The sequence below is a fragment of the Tyto alba genome, unplaced genomic scaffold (genome assembly GCF_018691265.1).
Source record: "Tyto alba isolate M040663 unplaced genomic scaffold, T.alba_DEE_v4.0 Super-Scaffold_9, whole genome shotgun sequence".
NCBI classification, from domain to species: Eukaryota; Metazoa; Chordata; class Aves; order Strigiformes; family Tytonidae; genus Tyto; species Tyto alba.
The window spans coordinates 10,546,662-10,571,808 of record NW_024881330.1 but is presented as its reverse complement, the minus strand read 5'-3'; the positions used below and the strand labels follow the sequence as shown (position 1 = coordinate 10,571,808).

General features: G+C 40.7%; 1 protein-coding gene across 5 annotated transcripts in view; it reads right to left on the bottom strand.

The window, feature by feature from the left end:
- Positions 1-25,147, bottom strand: part of ASAP1 (ArfGAP with SH3 domain, ankyrin repeat and PH domain 1) — a 183,685-nt gene that overhangs the window by 138,524 nt on the left and 20,014 nt on the right. Inside the window, exon 1 of one of the 5 annotated variants that reach the window (XM_033005716.2) lies at positions 14,950-15,181. The exons of the other annotated variants lie outside the window; for them this stretch is intronic. The gene's annotated coding sequence lies outside the window, so the exon portion shown is untranslated. Of the gene's footprint in view, positions 1-14,949; positions 15,182-25,147 lie in introns of those variants that run through there. 5 annotated transcript variants of the gene reach the window in all.

The following is a 25,147-nucleotide window of genomic DNA, read 5'->3' as shown; positions in this document are numbered from 1 at the left end:
AGTGTGAATCACAGAATTCTGACCTTGATATACAAATGTGATCATGTAGTAATTACAGCTCTCGTGCTTTCTGTATAAACAGACTACTTCATCTGGAAATGCTGTAGGGTACTGCTTCATTCTGCAATTTATGGGTAATGACTGAGCAGAAAGCTTTTATATCCCAAGAAGTTTTAAAATAAAGAAGGTAGAAAAGAACTTATTTTCTGCAAATGAAAAAATCAAGCTCGTTATTTGGACTACAGGGAATCAAGTCATTGCTCTGTCTATATTCTGTTGAAAAGCACATCTTACAAATTTAAAGACTCTCCAAAATCACTTTTTGCAAAGGCTACTGAAGCTATTTTCATGAGCAAAATATAGAATTAAATTACTCAGTCCATGTGATAACTGACATGTTCTTGAATAACTGTGAGATTAAAGAAAATGTCTTTCATTTCATGCCAAAATCTGCTTGTTCTGTTTGTGTCTATCTTGGTATCATCCAAACAGGATGTGACAAACATATGTTCTTTGGCTTTGCCCTAATCCATGATTTGGATAACACTATTAAGATGTGGTCTAACAAACTTCAGTGGAGCAAATCCAAGGATATTTGTCTGTGGACAAGTCACCTCAGACTTGATTGTACTATGTCCTAGGCAATAAAAGCTCTGTCCTGACCTCATACATTGTCTGTATGTGTTTTCAGTGTTTCCATAAAAATGCACCATCAAAATACTAGCATGCTTATAAGCATGGACTGAATCGTGAAAGAAGTAATAATGAAAAAAAGTCATAACTGAATTGTACTAATCCAGTATAAAGCTCAGGAGCGACCCTGAAGAGCTGACTGACATCCTCTTGATGATCAGTCCCTATCAGTAATGGTTTCTTAGAAATGTCAATTGCTCAGTTTTAATTCTATTAAATAATTACAGTGATGACTTTAGATAACTCTAATTTCTTAATCAAAATTTTGTTTGGTGCCAGAAGTTCTACCTAAATTCATCAGCAGTACATCAATATTATAGGTTATTTTTTTTTCCAGGAAAGTTTAAAACCTCAAAAAATATCAAAATAACTTTCTTGAAATAAAATATATTTTCCTTAATTCCATCCACGCATGAATTGCATTACTTTTCTCTGATTCTTTAAGAATAGTGACTGGAATTAGCCATTCCAGTGTTTTACACTGGATTGATGTCATGCTGAGAGGGTTTCTAATCCTCAGGTCATTCCACCGAACTTTTAAATATATTGGTGAAGTATGAGCTTTCTTCCATTCATTTTGAAATACCCACGTGTTTAAATATGTCTGGAAAATCAACTTAAAAATTCAGATAGTTTGTTGGACAGTACTCTTAGAAATAACAACTGATAAAAAAAATCATCTAGTTTTAGGAGATGGCATTACTTTTAAAATTGAAATTAGTTCTCCACCCTCATCTGATATGATCATCATATGATTATGAAATGAGTATGGTAGGATATGTGGGCTGTGCAAGTGCTATAGAATAGTTGCATTGGGCAGCTCAAATGTGGTCTAGCATTTCATGCTGCAAAACTTGATAATTATAAGACTTGACAGTTTTGTAATATATCACCACCATACGATGTTACAACACATTGCTATAGAGGGCCAGAGGGCTTAAGCATACTTGTTTGGTAATTTTCTGCAGTCTCATTCAAAGGTGAATTTTCTTTAAGACTTGGATATATAAAAAAAGAGATTTGTGTAAGTATTTAGACTGAAGGACTCTCTAGTCTTTGAAGACTGTCTTTTGTTATTTGTCTAAGGTCTTCAGGATGATGGTATTGTAAGTTAAATCTCCTTGTATCCACTTAAGACTGACCTTTTTATCACTTCCAACTATATCCATCGTCTGTTTCTTGGGCTCAGGGAAGAATTTTCATTTTTTGGAGGCAGCAGCTTAATCAGAGTGTCTGCTGCCTGGATTCAGACCTCTGGAGAGCTTTCACTGATCTCGTCAAGGGTATTTTTTAATATTTCATTACAAGGCTGCCATCCGCAGTCCAAGATTTTGAGTTACTTACAATCCACTTCTGAAGACTGTGATAGGCTAATAACACATGAGACTGCTTCCCACCTTCTCTGTAAGGTTAGTCACTGCTTAATCATTTTCTCAGTATGTACTCTATAGCAAAATAGCCTGTACACAGTATTGGATAATAGTTTATTAATATAATCTGAATGCGACACCAAGTCCTCTTGTCACTGCCCCCAGTCATTCTCAGTAGCCTCTGACTGTGGGGTGACTTCACTATCAACCTTTTGCTGGATGTATTTTTAGGAAGGAGCCATTATAAAAATTAGAAACTAAACTTGGTGTAGCTGTGTTGAAGCTCATCTTGTCTCTGCACAAAAAGTCTGGTGCCTCTGAACTTTCCATGTCCTTCCTACAGCAGCTTTTCTACTCTTTGTTGGCTGCTCTCAAGCAAAGCAAGCAGCCCACCTCCTGCTTCTAGACCTCATTGATTACTCAGGCACTAATAAGGTCTTGCATTGCCCTTGTGTCTGAACACCTCACAGAAGTTAATGAATAGATTTCATATATATTTGTAGGATGGCTATATATCCTTGTGATCAAAGACTCTCCGTGTGCTTGAGACATCAGACTGAAGATGAGCACATCGGGCAGAAGCCATGAACTGCAGCTCAATGTGCTCATCTTCAGTCTGGGGTCTCAAGTACAGAGACAGTCTTTGATCACAAGGATGACTCCACGGTGCCTTCTGCCAACCCCTCTTGTCTCTGTACAGCTCTGCCCTTCAAAGTGCTGTGTTTTTCATGCTTTCCCCTTCAACATACGCCAAGCAGCACCACTCTCCTACGTAGCAGACCTGTGAAAATGTCACGTATTTTGGCTGATATAATACTGCTACCCATCCTGTCCTTCAGCTGAGTGCAGAACTATCAAAGCATCTCTACAGAATATCCCAAAATACAAGGCATATAGAAACCTCAATACAGGAATACAAAGATGTTCCTAAATATTTTCTTCTTTTGTATTTCATGTCTATATCTGCCCCTACAGTGAGTCATGCCCAGATCCATGAGCATGCTCTTTGATATCATATGTACTATTACATCGAAAAATGAGAATAACTCAAAGTAAGTGACAGAACAGAACCTTTTAAACTTGATCCAAACTCAGTCCTTGTAAATGGGATTCTTTACATCCATTTTAGTGAGCTCTGACTCAAATTTTAGACTGTAGAAGTGGGATGTACCTGACAACGTGTCTTTGCCTGGGCTGTTCAACCCAGGCTGCCTTTATCATTACTGATGACACAGTCAATACAGACAACTGAAACTAGGTTGCAGCTAACCTCATCCTACAAAAGTAGATGTTTAAAATAGAGATACTAAAGTAGATGTCTACAAAGGTCAGATGAATCACAGCCTAAACTGCCTCTTTCATTCTACTGACTAAAAGAGAGAGTAGGGTGCCAAGCCCAGAGGTAGACACCTATCCCAAAGATGCTGCATGCTCTAAGTGCATTGTGGCAGGGCCTTCTTATTTTTGCTGGAACTATACTGTGGGCAGATACAAGACCACACCTCTAGTTCTACATTCAAGAAGAGGAGCCATGAGGAAGAAACAAAAAAATTTAAACTTTTAATGGAAATTCCCAGGTAAAAATACCTACTGGTGCACTATATGGATGCTAACATACTTTTCACTGCCAATATAATGGGAAGTTGTAATGATTTCTGGATTTTCTTGGATAGAAGAAGTTACACAAATAAAATACAATAAGTTATATGTTGTGATTTAAGTATTATATTTTTACCAAGAGAAGAATGATACAGCTGAAAAATAACCTCCTTTTTTTCAGTTTCATTTTATCAGTTTCCTGATCAAGTTCACGTGATGGTACTTGGATTGCCTTTCTTGGTGACAGCATGAGTTTTTGCTGAGACAGAATCAATCAAATCATATGATTTTGAAGAGGATGGGAAAGCATTGAGACTGAGTGTCTTCATGCCTTGATGGTAGTTAAGAATACTGAATAACTCACACATTACGCTCTCTAAATGTTTCCTAATATTTAATAAATCACAAATAAATAAATTTTAGTAGCATATTAATTTGTTAAACTGGCTAATGAGTTGCTAATATCTCATCAAGAGACAGCGAGATGACTATTTTGGATGCACTCAGATGTGGTTGGCTCACATTATAGAACTTAGAGATGTGCATGGTGGGAATCTTGAGGTTTCTTCTGCCCTACTGCAGCTGTGGAGCTGAGCTGCCTGCTCAGTGAATACTTGCCAAGTGCCAATGTTAAAAAAAGAATAAAAGAAAAAGGCAGACAACTATTTCAAGGGGCAATTATCTAAATGAGCTGGAGAAACCTAGAATGACTAAGCCCCCTATCTCTGGAGAATTTGTTCTGAGCACTTTGATGAATTTTAAAATGGTATTGCATTCTGGGTTTTAATAATGCAGCCTTGCTTTTCTTCTTCTGGCTCTATGCAACTGTTGTGAAGTCCATTTTTTACAAAAGCCTAAGGAAACTGAATTATAAGGCAAAGTCACTAAACTAACTGCTGCAGATCTTCCAGGTGACTGAGAGCAGGTGAGAAGGCAGGTGTGTGCGTTACCTTCGGGATCGCACCCACCGAGGTGGGCCTTTTTATCTGTCATATTATGGATCTGTTTCACATTCAGTTCAGCAAATAGGATTAATTAAAGGGGGGGGGGAGGAGTTTACGTATCTCTAGCATGATCAGTGATAATTTATGCAGCTTTGGTTTCCTTCCTCTAATATATCAATGATCTGAGTCTGGATCTTGACAAAACAAGAGACATCCCTGATTAGAAAAAACACCAACATCAATGGAAAACATTAGTCCCTGTGACTGGTTGACAGTTTTAAGTTGGTTTCTTCAGTGAACTGTGCTAGAAGCACAAATGTTTTGCTGCTTGAGGTTGGAGTCACAAGCAAATCTGGCACTGAAACACCAAGACAGGTGTAGGTTTTGGGTGCCTTAGTTCCTGGGAAAATTCAAAAGCCTGAGTCAGCTGCCCATATGTCTCTTTAGCCAACATCTGGAAGGCTGGACGCTTAGAAGTGGGTTCACAGAAGACACAGTGAGAAGGAAGGACCTAAACTGCCTAACAAGGAACATGAGAGGTGCAACTGGGATTTGATCGCAGCCTTCGAGAGTTCAGGGGTATCTGCCTCTGTATCAGACCTGTTATCATGAACTTGTCCATGGAGGTGGGAACTAAAATCAGCTCTTCTCATAACTTATAAAACTGTGATGCTCCCTGTAACTCTTGAGCAGTTACTGGCATTGTGTGTTGGGGAGGCTCCATGTCCATCTCCCTCCTCTGCCTGAGTGGCACCAGGATTTCCAACCAACGCCTGTCCTTTCCTGCAGGTCCCTAAAACCACTCTGCAAGGCCTAGAAATTGTTAGTAGTTACAAAACAATCGAGTTAAATAATCCTTTGTGAAAAACAAAACCAAAAGCATGGACCACTGTGAATCTATCTCAGATTTTTTCCAGGGAACATCTGATTCAATTTAATTCAGTAAATCCCATTCCACTCATTAATCTCCAGCCAAATTTTGTTTTTTATTTTATGGCACATTATGATTTACTGCATAGCTCTCTGTTCATTATTACTTAGAGAAGCAGTTGCTCAGATCCTCTTTCTCTTGATCTCCCGATCAGGAAAATACTGTGCAGATGTGAACAGAAGTAAGACTATTACTCCTCTGAGAGAACTCTTCCCCAATTAAAAGTAGTGTCTGTGAGGGAAATTATGATCTTGCAAATAGCTTCTGCTTCTAAGAAAGACTACAGTAACAGCACAAATGAGGATGGGTTTCCTTACATCAGATCTACTGTTTGCTGCAAAAACTGTTAATACTGCACAAATATCCTGAGAGGGCTTAAAAATGTTGAAATCCCACATATGTATCCTTCAGTACTTGGAAGAACCTGATCTGCCCAGCACATTCCAGAATGAACCTATTTCCTTTCTGGGAAACAAATATCGTGTTTGTTTTTGTCATGCACTGGAAAGGACAAAGCAGGAACTTATTTTCTCGTGATAACTACTGTCGAAACCAGAGGGTGTTTCCAGCTTTCATACAAATGCTGCACAGTCACTGTGGTCCTTCCTCCTCCCTTGCACTGTATCTGTGGGAACCAGAGCAAAGCCCACTGCAGTTTGCATCTGGAGTAGGAGCTGGATGAGGCTGTTCAGTTCTGGTGTTTGTGATCACACTCATCTCCTGCTAAACCTGGTAAACTAATATATGTTGCAGATGGCTATAGGTGCTAAGGAGTGAAAGCACTAAAGGGTCCTTCCTGGGGATCTGAGTTTCTTTCCTGTCTAAATTCATATTCTGGAGGGAGTCCAATGTCTTTCTCCAAGATGCAAATTGACTTGTCTTCAACAGTCTGGCCCAGCTGATGATTTCTATTTAGTAAAGGCCTTGAATTATAAAAACAAATGTTCCACATCTCCGGACTGAGATACACTGTCTTGCACTGGGAAATCCAAGAGGAAGTACTAAACTCTTGTCTACCAAAACCCTAATTAGTGGACTGAAATGACTGACTTCACTTTCAAAAGGACATTGAAATAATTTATCCAGGACTTTGATATGATCAAAGGCTCTGAATTTTAGGCAACCAGCTTTTGAAAATTACCGATTTATGCTTTTATCTACAATGGCCAGCTTTAGCAAAGAGGATTGTCTCCTGGTATTGATTGTCTAAGAAAAATGTTGCCACGGTACTAGCAGCCAGCACGAGTATGCAAGCAATACTGATGTCAAGATATTATTACCCCCAGGAAACACTTTTTGCATTAACATGGTGGTTTAATGGCCCATGATATTGCAAGAAGGTAATTCTTCCAAGGAGAGAGAGTTTAAGTACCAGGATAAATAACAACAGGTGTCTTTCACCTAACTGTTATTGCTCCTAAAGCCATGCTGGCACATGCAGGTTTGCAAGAACACCAAGAGGACTTGGGAGTGCTGAAACCCCACACGGGCAGCCTGAAGGGCAAATGCCTGTGGAAGCTTTTCCCCCAAATTGTGGTGAGCACAACATTGCACTCCTATGGAAGTTCTCTTTTCATCTCACAGTAGTTATGGCTTTTCCCTTGGGGAAGAGGTAGTCAGAGGTTACAAACAGTGGATTTTTAATTCTAGTCAACTGCGTTTTTTTTACAAAAAGTGTAGGAGCACTTGAGACCTCTGTTCTTCCATCTGTCTTGGCTGAAGGGAGGACCTGTGCACACACATTTGTAGAGACCAGGCTACAAATATTGCAGAGTTCTCAGGAGCACATTATTTAAACTTCATTTAAATGATCTAAATTTCCATGATATAAACTGTTTTTTTCTCCCAAGTTATAAATTGCAATACGAATAAGGTTTCCTTAAATAAGGTGTTCTTCAGCATCCAGCATCACGAAAAAGTATTGTCTAAGACTCCTTGTTTTCCCTAGGGTCAGGCTAAACCTGGAATCACTGTTTGGGGTTATGTTCCCTCTTGTGCCTGATCTGTCTAATGGTGCAAATCTATTGTATGAGTTTACTTGTAAGTCCAACTCTCTTGCTCAAGTTGTAGTGATTGGAGGACTTTGCTTAGGAAACTGCTGATAAGACTCACAGGATATGGGCCTATTGCAGATCCCAGCCTTGAGAAGGAGCTGCTTTTGCTCTTCTGGCTGTTCTTAAAATGGGCAGAATTAGTCTTATAAATGATCTTTGTGACAAGAAGGTTTCTGGCTGAAGAGGAACCTTACAGCCAGGCTGTCCTCTGCACTTGAAGGCAATGGAAAGGATGATGTGTAGGATTTTATGATATACCAAATACTGATATGTACTACCCTATAGGGGAGACTGCATAATTACTGTTCCGAGCTTCCTAGGAACTCTGGGAAGAAAAACATAAATCTCAACAGTCAAGTGATTTCTCTAATTCAGACCAGGTGCCAGGTAAGCTGTCATATGGCTTCAGCATACAGGAGCAAAACATGACTTATGATCCTTTTCATCGTTGTTCCTGCTGCTACTGATGCCCTTTAAGTCTAATATTCTCAATGGTAAGGAAATTTGTTTCAGCTGAGCCAAATCCCATTTGTCTGTCTGGGCGGTGAGAACAAATACCAGCTGTAGATCATCTTGGGTCAGAAGTAGATTTTTAACCCCACCCTGCTCACCATGTGAACGTGATAGCTTCTTCTCAACCACAACTTAATAAACACAGAAAATAAAAATTATAAAGTTTAAATGACCCATGAGATCTGGGATTCTGGCTAAGACCTATCTTACTGATGAGTAAACCTGCAGTCAGATTGTGACATTAATTTAGGACAAGTATAAGATCAGAATTATACCCTGCTGCTTGATAATAATTTAAAAGCTCTACATTTATTGTAGAATTATGGTACCCATTAGTTTTAATAAAATATCTGCAGAAATTATTCTCCCGACATAGATATCCTCTTTGTTCATGAATATAGATAACTACTGAATTGTAGGAACATCTGACCCTGACAAGCTTTACTAAGTACTCGTCTACTAATTATGAACAGGAATAAAAGGACATCTACAGAAATAATTATTAAATGATATGCAACTACAACCTGCATCTGGATCAGATGGACGGAGCCAATATCCCACATCAGCAGAGAATGCAGTCTTACCTTACACATTTTATGAGAAATATACCTTTAGGTAAATGATTACATCATTAAGCATATTAATTTAGGTCATTGCTGAACTGCTTGGATTTGAATGCAAAAAGAAAGTAGCAATATATTTGACAGTGTATTAGATAAAATAAACATATGAGTTCCATGGTGCTGGAATAGGTTTTATTTACCCACAAATAAATGTGGAATATTTCCACTAAATTTAGTTTGTAGCACTACTATAAACCAGGTAGGAGACTAGGATTGGACCTTCACTGTCAGTAATAATTTAATAGCTGTAAATTCATGACAAAATTTCTTCCATTAATTTGTCTCCCTATTTTTGTCTACCAATTTGTTGTATGCATATAAGACTCTTTTAATTGTTAGTTTAAGTAGAAAAAAGCCTACAAATCCATGTTGCAAATATCTACAGGGCAAGTACATCCTAAGTATGACCTCTGACTCAGAAAGTCCTCCAGCTGAGATCCTGGAAAGCTGGGACCATAATCTGGGAAAATAGCACTACATGTCCTCCCTGTTCAACTCTTACATCCTACGCATATGTCGGCTGCTGCTGGAGAGAGGAACCTGAAGTGTTGGCTCAGATGTTTTTACGTTCTTCTATAGAACTACAGTATTATGCTAAGGACATGGTGTTAATGATGAATCTAGATAGCATAAGACTTGTCCTAGTGCCTGAAACGTCCTTCTGCCTCTCTGGCCGACAGTTCTGGCCAGAACAAAATTGCTTTGTGTGCATTTGGCCAACTGCTATAAAAAGGGCATCCAGTTGCCTCAGATTTGGCAGGAGACATCTCCCTCTTCTTGCCCCAGTAGTTCTGAGGAGCACATCGACTACGTGTCCTGTATTTCCCACTTACATGCTCCTTTCTGGCTACTCTAGGGATGAACAAGAGGAAGGAGGGAGCCAGCCACGCTTCTCCTGCTGCTGATCTGGGTAGTGTCATGCAGTGATTTGCTTGTGGTCACATTGGAATGCAGTGCCAGAAGGTGGCAATCCCAGACCTGTCGTTCAGCCACTAACTAAAAGCTGATTTCTTTTCTCTCCAGACTGGAGGATATGGAGAAATGTATGTGGTTGCAGATCTTCTCAGGACCCTGGGGCACAGGTTGGTTTCTAGCTGCAATCCCACTCCAGCCCCGTGCCAGAAGGCCACAGTTCCAGCTGTTGTAGCTGAGAGAGAAGACTTGGAAAGTCCTTATTTGCCCTTTCTCCAAAGCAGATTGAATTGTCAAGCTTAAGGCCACGCTCCAAAATTCATTTGCTTTCCTAGATCATGGGCCATTCCGATGATTGTACAGATACAGTATTTTTACCTGCTGAATTACAAACAGGGCTTGCAGCTGGGTGAAGATGATTAATTACACTATTTTATTTGTGCAATGAACACATGGGAGCATGTGTTTGTAGCCAAGGAGAGTATCTCCTAATCATGGACTGAGGATGCACTGGAAATGGATGAAAATTAAAAGCCCAAGACAAACCACTTGCAGAATGTCTTGCAGGCATCTCCTCCCATGAGGAAATGTTGCAATCTTTGGGTTTAATGGTTTCTTTAAGCCCCAAATTCTTTAAAAATGGCTGTTAGTATAGCTCTATGGCTCTATGTTAATAAGCACTCTGGCACCATGCAGGATGGGTGTTGGGATCTTCACCCTCACAAGCACAACTGCTCATGTCTTGTTCACACATAACTTCCCTCCAGCCTTCCCTCCCTGCCCAACAAATTCGTGTCTGAGAGATGGAGGAGCTCAAACGGGGTGTTTCACCACCCCTAGCAGGGCAGCTCCTTGCCATCCCACCCCTGGAGCATGGCTCTCCAGCCCCACACCACCCACCTTTCACTGCTTCCCCTGGGGATCACCCAGTGGTCTCAGACATGCTCAGCTTTGTGACAAAGCTTCTCCAATTTGTTTGTTATTTTTCCTCCAGCTTTATTTATGAAAGCTGCATGCTGAAATGCCCTACAGTCATCGCCACCCCTTTTCTCTCTGTTTTGTTTCCTGCCGGGTATTTCACCCAGACACAAAACAGGAGGTGGGGAACATCTGGCCCTGACTGCAGAGCATCGTCAAGAAGAGAATCTCCTAGAGATAAAAATCAGGGTTTTTTTCCTCTCTTTGCAGGACCTTGCTGTGGGATGTTCAGGGCTTCCTGCCACAGCCCCTGGGGCAGTCAGCAGCCCCCGGCCAGGGCTCCACTCTCCCTAACACAATTACAGTCTGCAAACGTTTAAAGGCAGTTTCTTTTGAGTTAGCCACATGCTTCAAATTGTTATGTGGTTAACCACGGAGAACAAACCCCCACACAAATACCTACGGATCAACTTGCTCAAGCCAGGGTGGTAGAGGTGGGGGCGGAAGGGGAGGGGGAAGGCTTCCTCGTTTTGCTTTTGATGAGAGGAAAACAGTTTTCTTTCGACTTTTCCAAACTGCTAGCAGCCGCCGCGTTGCAGTGCACACTTGTTGCCGTTTACACATTTGTTCACATTTACTGCTGATGAAAGGAGCCTTGTTTGACAGCCGTGGTCATGTACGCCACGGGCCAAGTCCTCCACTGGTGCAAATCAGCTCATCTGGTGAATGGGAACTGAAAATGTGACCACCTCTCCGTGCATGCCGTGCAGACGCTGAGCTGGGGGAAGACTTCTGCGCTTTGACATTGCCCTATCCCATGTCCCTTAACTCTTATAAAAGCCGAATACTTTTCTGCTGACTCACAGAAGCAGATGGATTTTGTTAACTCCAGCTGAGATAGAGGAGGATACGTGAAAAGCATCGCTGCCTTTTGGGGGGGTTGGGGGAGCAGAGCCTGCACCTGGCTTTGGGGTTCAGGGGGGACCGCGCAAGGAGCTTCATATCACACCCTGTCATCATGGATGGAGCATGGCTCGTGGGAACCACATGGGAGGAGAGCGATACATGGTCCAGGCTGAGCCTGGCTGCTAATCAGTGTTTGAAATAATGAACCATACTTGTCTTTCCCTCCCCCACCCCATGCCCTCTCTCTGAAGCGCTGCATTTCCCCAAAGCCCAAGAGAGAGACAAAGCCAACATCAATGAAAAAACAAACACCCCAAAACAAATACAGAGCTCAAAAGCCCTCAGTAATTCTATTGCCTCCACTTTTTAAATTATAGTTTTTTAGTGAAATATATTAACTTCCCTTTGCTTGCATTTCCTTGTATTTTTTGAGGACTGTGAAGCTGCTGAGGATCAAATTGTCTTACAAACCAAATCCTACATGGGGACAGTTTCCAAACATGATTGACATCACTGTTCATGTAGTACTCATGAAAGAGGACCCAAGTGGAAATATAGATAATTATTTTGCCATGGGCCAACTTTAAGATCCATTTTAAGTTTATTTTCATTTCTAAAGTGGCAGATTAAAGATGCTGCAAGGTGGCTTGAAGAGTCTTGAGGGAAAAGCTGCAATCCAAATGTGATCTGCTTTGCTCAGGTACAAAACAAAATTGAATTATTTGCTTTTTGCAGAAAACAACATGAAAAGGAGGGGTTAAAAGCTTTGGATGTGGGGAACAGTTTCAGTGAAAGTGGTTTAGTTCCTCTGGCCCATTTATCATCTGAGCAGAGAAGCATCACTGTGCATATGAAGTTAGCTCTGCAGGACTCTATGCCTGTCAAAATTGTTTATCTGTACTTGCCAACAACAGCAAGAAAGGCAGGAGGACTGGCAGGCGTGATGGTGAAGGAGTTGGACACATGGAGTGAGGACGCATGAGCTGAACCTCCTCACTGATGCAGAAAGGGCAAATACGGGAGGGAAAGACCATTAAAGCATGAAATGTCTAATCCTAGAGAGTTTAATGGTGAAGTTGATTACCAAAAAAAATTACCTTTTTTTTGCAGAATTTCTTCATGGGAAACTGAGTAGATATGTCTTAGTGGCCAGTTAGTCTTCATGCTGCTGAAGATACGGGAGTAAATGCTGGCAGAAACAGCTACTGGGGGATGTTGGCACATTAACAGTCTTGGCCAAGAATAGCTGAGTTGGGAATATTGCACTTAGATAATTCAAAAATAATACGATAATCACTTATTAAGGAACTATTCAGTGCTTAGTATAATTATATGAAGAGGTATAAAACATTCCCACAGTTTAAATCAAACAGAACCTTAAACCTATGTGAGGGCTATCAGTGGAAAAAAAAAAAAAAAAAAAAAAAAACAAAAAACCACCACCAACAATAACAACAAAAAAAAATCAGGGGGAGGGGGAGGGAAGAGAATTCAGGTTTATAAAAAGAAACCCATACACAATGAGCTGAAGGTTGTACTGCTGCACTTCCTGGTCTGGGTGTGAGCAGAAGAGGAAATACCAAAATACCACCAGAAAAACTATTCCCACAGCGTTTCCAACCTGACTGAGACCAGAAATTTCTGACAGTCTTGCAAAAAAGGGGGAAAAAACCCTCCAACAGACCCAGTCCCAAGCCTCCTGCTCACTGGAAAGCCAATGAAACTTCTGAAGCTAGGAGATTTGGGTAGACCTAGACAAGTCTTCATATTTCCCCTGAGTCCTCATCTGTACTCCGCATTTTCTGTGGTTCACTGATCGTTGGTGACATTTTGACTCTTCTGCTAGCTTTGAGGGGAGTACATTTCTGCTATAGCTAGTTTAATCGCATCTGTGACCCCAGACCACCAAATTGCATCTTAACCACAAGGCAGGGCACCACAGTCCAGTCTAACTCAGGTGAGGGGTTCCCTTTCATTTTTTTGGTGTCAGTCCCCTTCAATGAGAGTACAAACCTATGTACACAGGAAGAACCAACATTTCAATGCGTAAAATGCCATCAGTTTCAGTGTTGCCCTTTGTTAATAATTAAAACTGAATTTCTGAAGGTTTGCAGGCAGAAAAGACATGAGTTTGGTCTGGATGGTCTTACACAAACCTTCCACTGATACCAAAGAAAACCCTGAAGAAGAGCAGCAGGTTCACATTCAAAGGGTTGTGTGGAAAGCCAGCACACCAGGCAATTAGTTTAATACTTCAGATTTGGAAGCTCTGCAAAGAATTTGGAAAATGGCTCTTTCCCTTTATTGGCATAAAAAAAGGAAAGTATTCTGTCCTGCTAAATCTCTTGATTGACATGCAGTATTATATACTGGGATTCAGGACATTTTCAATAGTCTAATGAAAATCAGGGCTAAAGTAAAATTACTGTAGAAAGCTGTTTTCCCTATAGATGTTTCCTAACATCTAAGCAATTTATGAATCAAGATTTTTCCCTAAAATTAGAGAATAGAATCCCTGGAGCAGCTCCAAGGAGCAGCTCAGGAATGTTCATCGCAACCACAGCCTCCAGCTATGGGACAGAACAAAAATTGCAACAGTGGTGATACTTTATCTTCCACATCTTACTCCAGCAACACTTTCATGGGTGCCAGCAATGAAATCTGTTTCAAAGAGGTCTGAAAAGAAGACTTTTTTCTCTTCAAATGCTGAGTCACTGATTTTGAGACTGGCCAACTCATTGCATTTGTGATTGCAGTTTAACTAAAACCACCTAAGGCTAATCATGCCGTCATGGACTCTCACATCCAAAAATGAAGCTAAAACCTTAGCTAAGCCTCATGCCTGACTGCAGCTTTCCAGTCCATTCAGAGTAGCATAGCACTCAGCATTTTCCCTCCAACAACATAAAGCCCCTTTCTGGCCTCCTGGAACACTGCTGCATGAAATGCGTTTTCACTCCTGCTGCAAACTTATTTAAGAGACAATAGGAGAAATAGTTGGCACATGGATTCTTCTTAAAACTTAAATCTAGATTAACAATAAAACATAAAAAACTAAGGAAACATGCAAAGACACTCAGAAAAGTCTAATTTTTCTTTTAAGATTAATTTTTGCTGAGATTGTAACATTGCAATTTACTCCATTTGGGTCCCATTCTGCAAGTCTTTTCTTACATTAACTCTTTTTAAAGTCACTGAGGTTGTTTACATGAGTAAAAGTTACTAATATGAGTAAGGACTCACAGAATCTGGCCTTACACATTTTGCTACAGTAAAGTTTACCTAGACCTTATCTAGGCTGTAGGTCAGCACGTATTTTTAGGAAATAAAAATGGACTTCAGTTGTTTTTTTTGGAAAAAGTTCTAACTTCAGTTTCACCCATCTGCTTTTTGCAGTTTGCTCAGCAGCCACAGTGAATGGACGCGCTCAGCCTTTGTCCCTGTCTCAGAGCTGCTCGTTACCAACCCCAGCACACTGTAACTCACCAGAACGCGTGAAGTCTGAATTCCCATTCCAGATTTGGTCCTCAAATCTAAGGCCATTATTCCATCTCAGACTAAAACATATTTTCCCATGGGCAGCAGAAAAAGAGCATGTTTCTTCAGGTTTTCTTGACACGAGAAGGTAAAATAAAATGAAATAAAATAATAATAATAAAAAAAGGAAATCCAATGTACAGCGATCCCCAGAGTTCTGGAGTCTAAGAGTGTTGATCTGCATCCATAGATGTCCTGACCGGTGAGGAGACCCAGGCACTACAACTGGAAAGAGAGCAGGAAGGAAAACCTACCATGTGAGCAAAGTTAAAAAAAAAAAAAAAAAAAAAAAAGATGGGGGTAAAAAAAAAGAGAGAGAAAAAGGTCTGCTCAGTGGACAGCACTTGGGCTGATAGCAGGGATTTCAGGAAATCCAAACACTCAGACAGGAAATCTGAACACTGGATAAACATGCCATAATCTCCACAGATACAGTTAACATGCTGCGTCTCCCGTTAACCCTTAGCCTGCCCATGGCTGAGCCTGAAATCAGATATGCAACGCCTGGAAACACAAGCTGCCTGGGGGAGCTCCAAAGTCTGAGCGCTCCAAAGTCTGAGCAGCAAGCAGCCTGACTTCAACCCTGCCCTCTCCTTCCCTCCCTGCTCTGGCAAGGATATTGTCCTCACTTTATTTCTACATAGTGATGCTTTACTTAAAAAGTGTATGATTTTCCTACTCTGAGAAGGAGATGATATTCCACCCTGAGCCCAGGAATAGCAACCTGCCTGAATACCCGTGTGCCATCAGCCGCGATAGTCCTGAATTAGTTTAACCTGTTTATTCCCCTCTCTTTTGCTGTAACACAAGATTTATATGGCTGTCTGTGAGATACTTTCAGGGTACCAGTGATAATTTACTCCAGGGCTGGTGCAGCAGGGTTGGGGGAGCAACCTTAGAAATTAGAGGGAGAGTGTTCTTAAAGGAACAGGGGGAGTTTGAAAACTCCCTTTATGACATTTTGTCGAGGAATTGAGGATCAAACTCTGCAGTCCTTAGTAAAAGTAAGATGAAGCCTGTTAGGTTTCCTGTTTGTGGAATAAAGCTTTGCTATTTGTGTCTTGTGGTTCACTCCCCATCATTAAAAACTTCACTTTTTTTTTTTTTTTTTTTTTTCTTGGAGGCTTCTTAATCAATTTCTTTTATATGATCTACCTTGGTTAAACTATTAATGTGAAACTCTTAGCTAGCTACAAAAGAAAGAAGTAGTAATAATATTTCATAGAGCTGAACCCTTGCTCCCACAGTTGTAATTAATAAAGTGAAGTTTAGGTAAGAGTTGTCTAGTTTAAATCCATAGGACTATGAGCATACACACACACACACACACAGTTAAAGCCCTTCATGTCTGCAGGATGGGGATTTCACTGTCTTTATTGCAGGAGGACAATTGCAGACTTCACTGCTTTTCAGAGGTTACTGACTCCTAAGGCAAGGGCCCACTTCCAAAAATGCTTCTTCTCTCTTAAAATTGACTTTTTGGGACAGTCTTGCCTAAAGCATGTTGGAAAGAAAATGTCATGTCTTCATATTTTCTAGTTCTCCTAGACTTCATAGTGATAAAAAAAAGATAAAAATTAGTATCTTGAATTTCACTTTGCCATTTGCAGGTAGAAGTAATGAGACAGAGGTAGTATCCACTGACTGTTGCCCTTGCTTAAGGCATTGGCAATTAGCTCATCTGAAATAGCCTTAATGTAACTCCCACATGCAATATTAACCTATATCATTGTACTAAGGTACCCACTAGGAGCAAAATAGGAGCACTATAGGAAAAAGCCTCGTTCAGCACCTTCTACTACTTATGGTGCTTATTATTTCAGACAGAATCTCTGGCAAACCAGAATCTGTTACAGCATTCCCTGGAAGTGGCCAGGCTTGGAAATCATGTCTGGTCTACTGAGATAGGTTATGTTGGCCAAGAAACGCCACAGGGAGCCTGGCAGCAGAGCTGGGGTGAAAAATGGGGTTTATGGGGCATCCCTGCCTCAGGAAATCTTCTCTGGTCTTTAGCCCAGTTCTGAGTCAAGAAACATCTTTCAAGTTGAGTCCTCACATTCCTAGTCATTCTCCTACTGCTTTTTAGGATGCATGAGGTGGATGATGGAGATTGGTCCCTATGAGTGTGGCTGGAGCACTGGCAGCAGCATCTGTGCAAATAGCTGGTAGAACAAAGGCTTGGCTTTAGAGGCATGAAGTCATTCGCCTTGCCTAGCACGTGCTACATGAAACAAGTACCAAATGGTTGCTTGATGATGTCAGGAGGGAACTGGTGGAAAAACAGGGAAAAATTAAAACATGTCAGAGTTGGACTTTTTTTTTTTTTTTTTTTTTTTCTTGTTCCATGTGCTTTGCCAGTGAGCTATTTCAGTTATTCACTTTTTTTTTTTTTCCATAGAAGTTCTTCTGTTGTCACGGGTTTTTTCACCTTTCCTTTTCTTGTATTTTCCCCTTAGTGCCACTCTTTCCAGTAACAAAAGGAAAGGAAAAATAGAGGAAAAGAATAAAGTGCACCCTTTGTTTTTCAGTATAACTGGGAAAAAGAGAAAATATTCATAAACCTTCAAAATATGAATTTTGAAAAAAATACCTTTTAAGATTGAGAGACTTTTCATTTGAAAACATTCAAACAGCTCTAGGAAAAAAAAAAAAAAAAAGGAGCTGGGGGAAGTGGAATATAATTTATTACCACTAACATCTGCTGTAAATCAGTTAGAGGTAGGCAAACATTCCCCGCCAGGGCACAGTTAGGTCAAGGTGAGAGGGGAAAAGCAATAATTAAAATGACTAGCATCCTCCAGCTACCTTCAGTAGTCTGTAAGCAGAAGAGCAAGTGCTTGCTGCAAAACTGTTTTTTTCTCTAGACAAAGTTCAAAGGGAAAGAAAAAATTAATTGGTATATTTAATGGAAAACTACCAGTTTATAAAGCAGCTGAACAATTTCCATACAGAACCACAAAAAGTATTACACTTTTCTGTTTTTCTAGTTAAAAGTAAGTTGAAAAAAAGATTGGGCTTGTTGTCAAAAGTTTTTTTGATGAGAAATTTCTGCTGAAAAGCTCTACAGAAAGGTGTTATTGTCAGTCTTGGTAAAAGGGAGAACAGGGACAGCATGGTAGGTAGAATAACGAAGCTGACAAAAATAAAACATATAGAAACATTTCAGCAGAAACAGGGTAGAGAGGAAACTTCTAACTCAGGCCAGCAGAATTATCAAAGCTACAAACTGGATAAAGATTTTTGAAAGGACACAGCAGCTGCAAAAAGTCCACCATCACCTGAGAAAAAAAGCCAGTGGCCTTACTCAATACAGCTGTGAAGATGCTTGCTTTTAAATTGGAAAAAACCCCTCCACTACATTCACCCTTGATGTACCCACAGCAGCTGTGCTTTCAGCTCACTTGCTCTATATCCCCAGGATGTAACCTGCTGTAGTCCTAGAGCTGATAACAAAATTCTCACTTCTTCCACAAAGAACTCTATAGCTACTGAATTGAGACAAATCAGTTCATTAAAGATTAAAAGGGTTTAGCTATGTATGTGAAAGATAAAACACATGAAATTATAACTGAGATTGTGAACAAAATACTCGAGTAAGAGTTATCATTAACCTATGAGCCCCCAAGCTCTGTTATTTTTCATGTTTCAATAACAAGCCTTATCATTATAAATAGTTAGAATTTTTTTTTCAGTATAGATTTGAAATGAAGCTTAGTTCTTTAATTTTCACTGCCCAATTTATTGGATTTGGAGAAGACTTCAACAGAATAATTAAAACATTTGGAGAAAGAAATTGTGGGTCCCAGTTTTGTTATTCTTCACTCTCAGTCACCCAGAGGCTTTACATCTTTGAAAAAAGTGACTTAATATATTCACGTGAAACTGATTTGCTTTCCCTTTAGAGCATGGCCAGCCCTGAGTGTTCAGCAATCCTAGACCTCAGTAGCTACCAGAAACTGGATGCCAGACAAATACTGCGACACGCTTAAACAAAGTTCCCCATTCACACTGTGACTCTATTTGGATTTACAACAACATATGCTAAAACTTAGCAAACTTTAGAGAAAATTAGTAGAAAACACTAACCCAAAGGATTTCATAAACACTGACACAACTTACCATAAGCTATAAACATTATTTTTCTTACAAAACTTCAGTAATTAACTGGTTTAGAGACTTCTTGCTGTGTTACAAAACATATCTCTTTGTGCACTGGCTTTCAATTTTAATGTTTGCTTGGAGATCCCTGCCAATTTTTTTACTAGCCTGCTCCTTCCTAAATGAACAGTCAAGGAGGTTTACTTCTGAGATCAGCATCCCTGCTGGCAATGTTGCATGAGGAAAAGCACCGAGCCCCCTTCATCCATCAGCAAACCATGTGCTCTTACATTACACAAGAAACGTTGCCACTTTCCCCACTGTTCATTCAGTGAAATACAGGAGAAGCTGTGTTCCGACAGGTTTAACGACATGTTTGCACATTTATTAAGCAAATAGCACCTCTTGACGTTAGGAAAAGGTCCAGGCATTAGAAACTGCCTTGACAAGAAGGACTTGACCCTTGGTGGTATCCACAGGCTGCACTGATGTGCAGGAGGCTGTGCTTGTCTAATTTTCAACTGGTTTTGTATTTCTATAATTGTTATTTTATTTTTTCCTATTAAGACAAATAACACTGAAGCACTTCCGTTTTTGCACCTCCTTTTCATTCATTCTTCCCTGTTGTAATGGCAAAAAAGGGGAATTTTTTCATAGTCTTCTTTTTCTTCCCTAATTTTATGTTTCTGAGGTGCCATGTGAAAAGAGGAAACCAAAGACATTTTTTTTTTTAAACCAGATTTGCCTAAAATGTGCTGTGTAGAAATATAATCATTAAAGGGTACTAAGGAAAATAGCTGTATCCTAAAGATGTCCCCATGGTGTTAGAGTAGCTGCTGGCTTCATCATTTGCCAGAGATATGTGGAAATTCCAGATAACATTCAGAGACAACTATAAGTTGAAGTATACACCACAGACACCAGTTGTAATGAAATGTTGCTGTGTAGGGAAGAGGTTGAAATTTGAATTTCTGAGTCTTTCTGCATCATTCTCTGTAGGTTTCCAGACCATCAGTCGTGCTGAAAGGGCTGGGCTAGGAGGACACCTTGGACATGCTTTGAGAATTACACCAGGCTTTTTCTCCCTTTGTCATCATAGTCTTCCTTAGCTTCCTTTTTCTGAGTGAAAAAGATGCCTCTTCAGTGTGTTGTCATTGGTTTGTTGCAGAAAATTTAAATGACAAGCACAACACATGACTTCCAGACATTAATAAACACTGTGACAAACCCCCAGATGATCACCAGATTGGTTTGGTGATTAAGAGGTTTTTTAAAAAAAAGAAATATAAGCTTCTTATGACCTAAGTCTTTGGAAGTCATATGAACAATAGTTTTAAGCATTTTTTATGAATGAAGACTAGACACATACATGAAAACTAGTGCTAAAACTCTTGTCATTCCCTTATCACAAGGAGCTGAATATTTAAAAATATGGAGACTTGTCATAGACATGTGAGAGTCAACACTTTTATAAATGCTGCAAACTTATGCTATAAGCACTGTATATTTGTATACATCAGAAACTGTATACAAGAGCTATTAGCCTAGGGAGCTTTAGTGGGGCCTGGAAAATTAAAGGCTACGGGAAAATTAAGTTATTTCTAATTCCAGTTACAGCTTTTGGAAAAAGGTGATGACCACCATGGCAACATGTCTACAATGAGGAAGATAAACTCAAAGCCAGATTTTTCCCCATGACTGTAATCCTTTAGGCCTTTAGACTTGTATGTGCATGCAGATGTGTTTGTAGTCAAAATCCAAACCCTCAAATGCTGATGAGGAAACAGGACTGAGAAACAAAACAGAAAGGTAAAGTGCAAGCCTGGCCTGTTATGGCCTTGAAGTATGTAAATAAGAAAGAGATAGCTCAGCAGAAGGTTGGGACTGCTGCAGAAAGATTGGACTTTTGCAGGGAGAAGCCAGGACAGTGGGAAGCATATTACAGGGTTGCCCCCCATTAGATCCAATGAGTCAGAAAGTGCTGTATCCTGTGCTTAGAAGGGCTGCAGCTCCTGTCCTCCACTACCAGTGCCCCTGGGAACATCAGCAGAGCGATCTGATGGCTCTTGGGGAGAAGAACATAATGAACAAAGTGCTCAGAGACATTGCGGATGCTGCCTTCCTGGAAGGGTTCAAGGCCGGGTTGGACGGGGCTTTGAGCAATCTGGTCTGGTGGAAGGTGTCCCTGCCTGTGCGGGGGGATTGAAACTAGGTGATCTTTAAAATCCCTTCCAACCCAAACCATTCTATAATTCTATGATTCTATGATTAGAGAGGAGACTTGTTATTGTCACAGAAGGACTGCGGAACTTCCCTGAAGGAGGAATGGGCTCTGCAGGTGTCTTGTTTCCATATTTCTCCCCATGACATCGCTGTTTTGGCTGGTTATGCTCTGGTTATAGGCTTTCAGCTCTTCTGCTGAGGTGGTGGCTACCTTCATCCCCCTCTCACTTGCTGCAATTCCCTCCACAAGTGTTTGCTGGCTGAAGCGCTCATCCTGGCTCAATCAGGATATCTCACTTGCGCTCTGCCATGTTTTTATCGGAGATTTCAAACACTGCAGTATTATGCTGATCATGCTTCTCTTTTAGGTCTACACAGCATGTCCACTTATGAGGGTCATACAACACCAAGCACGAACTAATCCTGTTTCTGAATGACTCTTCTTGGGTTAAACATCTTGCTTTCCTACCTTTTACTTGCAGCACACAGTGCCTCACTAGCTTTGTGCTTCAGAAGGAGGTACCCATATCTCCTGGTGCTCAGGACAACCACGCAGTAGTGTTCATGTGGTGTTTCTCATACAAATGAGGGATCATGACTTTTCCTCATGTGAAGGTCAGATGAGCGATCTGCTATTCAATCTTTGGTTACTGAGTGACTAAAGGCCGGGGGTTTATAACCTATTCCTAATACCCTAGCACCTTCTGACCAGCCTTTCTGCTGCCTGGGGCCCAGAGCATACTCTGCCCCAGTGGTGCCCATGAAGTTTGGTGTGGCTTGCCCCTTCTGATCCCTCTCCAGGCCTAGGAAGCAGAATGAGTTGTTAATGAAGATTCATTAAGCGGATTCAGGGATAATGCTGAGTTCAATCTCTTATGCTCATCTTGGCTAACTCACCCAGACTTCATTCAAACTGAGAAATCCCAGGGCACTTACAGACTTCTGTCTAGTCATGTTTTGTCTTCATGCCAACCTGGAGCAGGACGCAAGGATATAGCCCACTCCCCTCATATGTTGCCCCATACTTTCTGCTCGGGCAAGACACAGCCTGGTTTGTTCTGCGTACATCTCCTATCTCTATGAACTATGCCTCAAGGTGGTGTCCATTTTTTTGTTAGGTGCTTTATGTTGGATATATTTGCACTTCCCATAAGGCCTGAATCTCAATTTGAAGCTTTGCACCTGAATTTTGCTGGGTGGTGAGCCCATCGCCTTCCCCAGACCAAAGCCTGAGTGACAGCCAATGTCTCATTGATGCAGATGATCAATAGAATAGAATATTTCAGTTGGAAGGGACCTACAATCTCCATCTAGTCCAACTGCATGACTAATTCAAGGCTGGTCAAAGGTTAAAACATACTATTAAGGGCATTGTCCAAATGCCTCTTAAACGCTGACAGGCTTGGGGCACTGACCACCTGTCTAGGAAGCCTGTTCCAGTATTTGACCATGCTCTCTTTAAAGAAGGGTGGGACCCTCACTACAAGAAAGACACTGAGGTGTTGGAGCGTGTCCAAAGAAGAGCAACAAAGGTAGTGAAAGGTCTAGAGCACAAGTCCTGTGAGGACCAGCTGAAGGAACTGGGGTTGTTTAGCCTGGATGAAAGGAGGCTCAGGGGAGACCTTATTGCTTTCTATAACTACCTGAAAGGAGGCTGTAGCAAGGTGGGTGTTGGCCTCTTCTCCCAAGTAGCAAGTGATAGGATGAAAGGAAATAGCCTCAAGTTGCACCAGGGGAGGTTGGATATTAGGAAAAATTTCCTCACCAGAAGGGTTATCAGGTGTTGGAACAGGCTGTCCTGGGAAGTGGCTGGGTCACTGTCCCTGGACATATTTAAAAGGCTTGTAGACATAGCTCTTAGGACGGTGGTTAGTGGTGGACTTGGCAGTGTTAGGTTTATGGTTGGACTAAATCTTAAGGGTCTTAAGTCCAACCTAAATGACTCTGATTCTGTCATTCTATGAAATGATTTCTAATGACAGGTCTAAACCTCCCCTGGCGTAACTTTGAACCATTCTCATACGCCCTATCGCTGGATCCCAGGGAGAAGAGCTCAGCACCTCCCTCTCCCCTTCCCCTCCTCAGGAAGCTGCATAGAGCAATGAGGTCACCCCTCAGCATCCTTCTCTCCAAACTAGACAAACCCATAGCAGCTCCTCATAGGGCATGCCTTCCAACCTCGTCTCCAGCTTTGTTGCCCTCCTCTGTATGTGTTCAAGGACCTTCACTTCTTTCTTAAATGGTGGGGCTCAGAACTGCACACAGAAAAGTCAAATGCAGGTTTGAGCCCTAAGCCAGCACAGAGGCACAAACATATGTCTGCCTCAATTCTCTATGTACCAGTGGGAAATAATCACAATTTATGACCTTACAACACATGACTCAGATATGTTACAGTTCACAGGTTACACAGATACTTCAGGGATGGGATTTGTAAGGCCTAAGCATGAGTTGTAAAGATGGGATGCTATCTAGCATTTCTACTGTTATGGCTCTAGTGGTCAGATTGGATTCTTTACTGTATAAGAAACTAGAGAAGATGTCATACAATGCAGACTGGATGACATCAGTTTTCCCTCTCTTGCTTCAACACTTGATAGACATTCAGTATGAAAGCTTGGTTTTGTCTCATAAAATGTACAAGAAGCTTAGGAGAAAATAACATTCTTGTCTGGGGGAACTCCAAATTAAATGATTTCTAAAATGGGCCTGAAATCAAGAGCCAACGCTGTTTGTTGTGTGGAAAAGGAGAGGAATATTAACTTCTGTGGGAGGAGGAGCTGTACCTTAAAAAAAAAGTTGCTGTTGAATGCAAAGCTGCTTTGGAAAGCTCAGATAATTGGAAACACATGTTGCTGGCTGCAGGCATATAATACATAAACTGCAGAAGAAAAATAATAATAGAAAAGACATAGAGTATTTGAAAATATAGTGAAAGAAGTCAACATTTTACAACTTGTTAATAGTGACTATACCTGAAATATTGTTTCACTTTGCTATTAGCCTTAAGAACACAAATATACCTATAGATTTTCCGGTGTACACCAACTTTATAATAAAATAGAGAACCCAGGTATGTTGGATAATAGTATTACATAAGGACAATATTTTAGTAAACGATTTGAACAAAGATGACTCATAATGATACAGATGAATATTTTATTTTAAACATAAAATGTTGTGAATTACTTAGCACCTAAAAATAACACGCCCCCTTTTAACTTTCTATGAACTGTATTGACGTTGCAGGAGTTTCTAACTTTTTCAGTACAGCAAATCATCCATCTTTTGTAGTCTGTTAACGCAAATATCTCTTTTCAGGCCAAAGCTTCGAAACCAAAGCACACATAAACCTCCTCACACCCACACTCCCTTCAGTTTGCAGCTTTTTGTTCCGCCTCTCTCCCTTCTTGGGTAGTAAAAGTCACAGGAGGAAGGAAAGGCTGTGAAAATCTGCACAGAAAAATGAAAATTCAATGTATACTGTAGAATACTCTATACCATAGCCATACTGAAAGGGAGCGTATATCAGTCCCTTAAATCTCTGTGGGCAGAGCTGTTGCAAACCTGCCTCTTCCCCATTTTTGTCCACTAAGTTTCTTCCCATCCATGTTGGTTATGTGGATATGTGTTTCTCTCTACTTGAATCATGACTGATTTTCCTTCCCTCTCTTTTCAGCAGGGGCGAATTTTGTAGCTCTCAGAAGTCTGTGCACTGGCCCAGTTGTAGTCTGGGTGAGTCCTGGTCAGCTCTGGGCTGGCATTTCCTATGTACCAAGGGTGTCTCGGACAATTTTGGTCATTGAATCCTAGATTTGTCTGCATA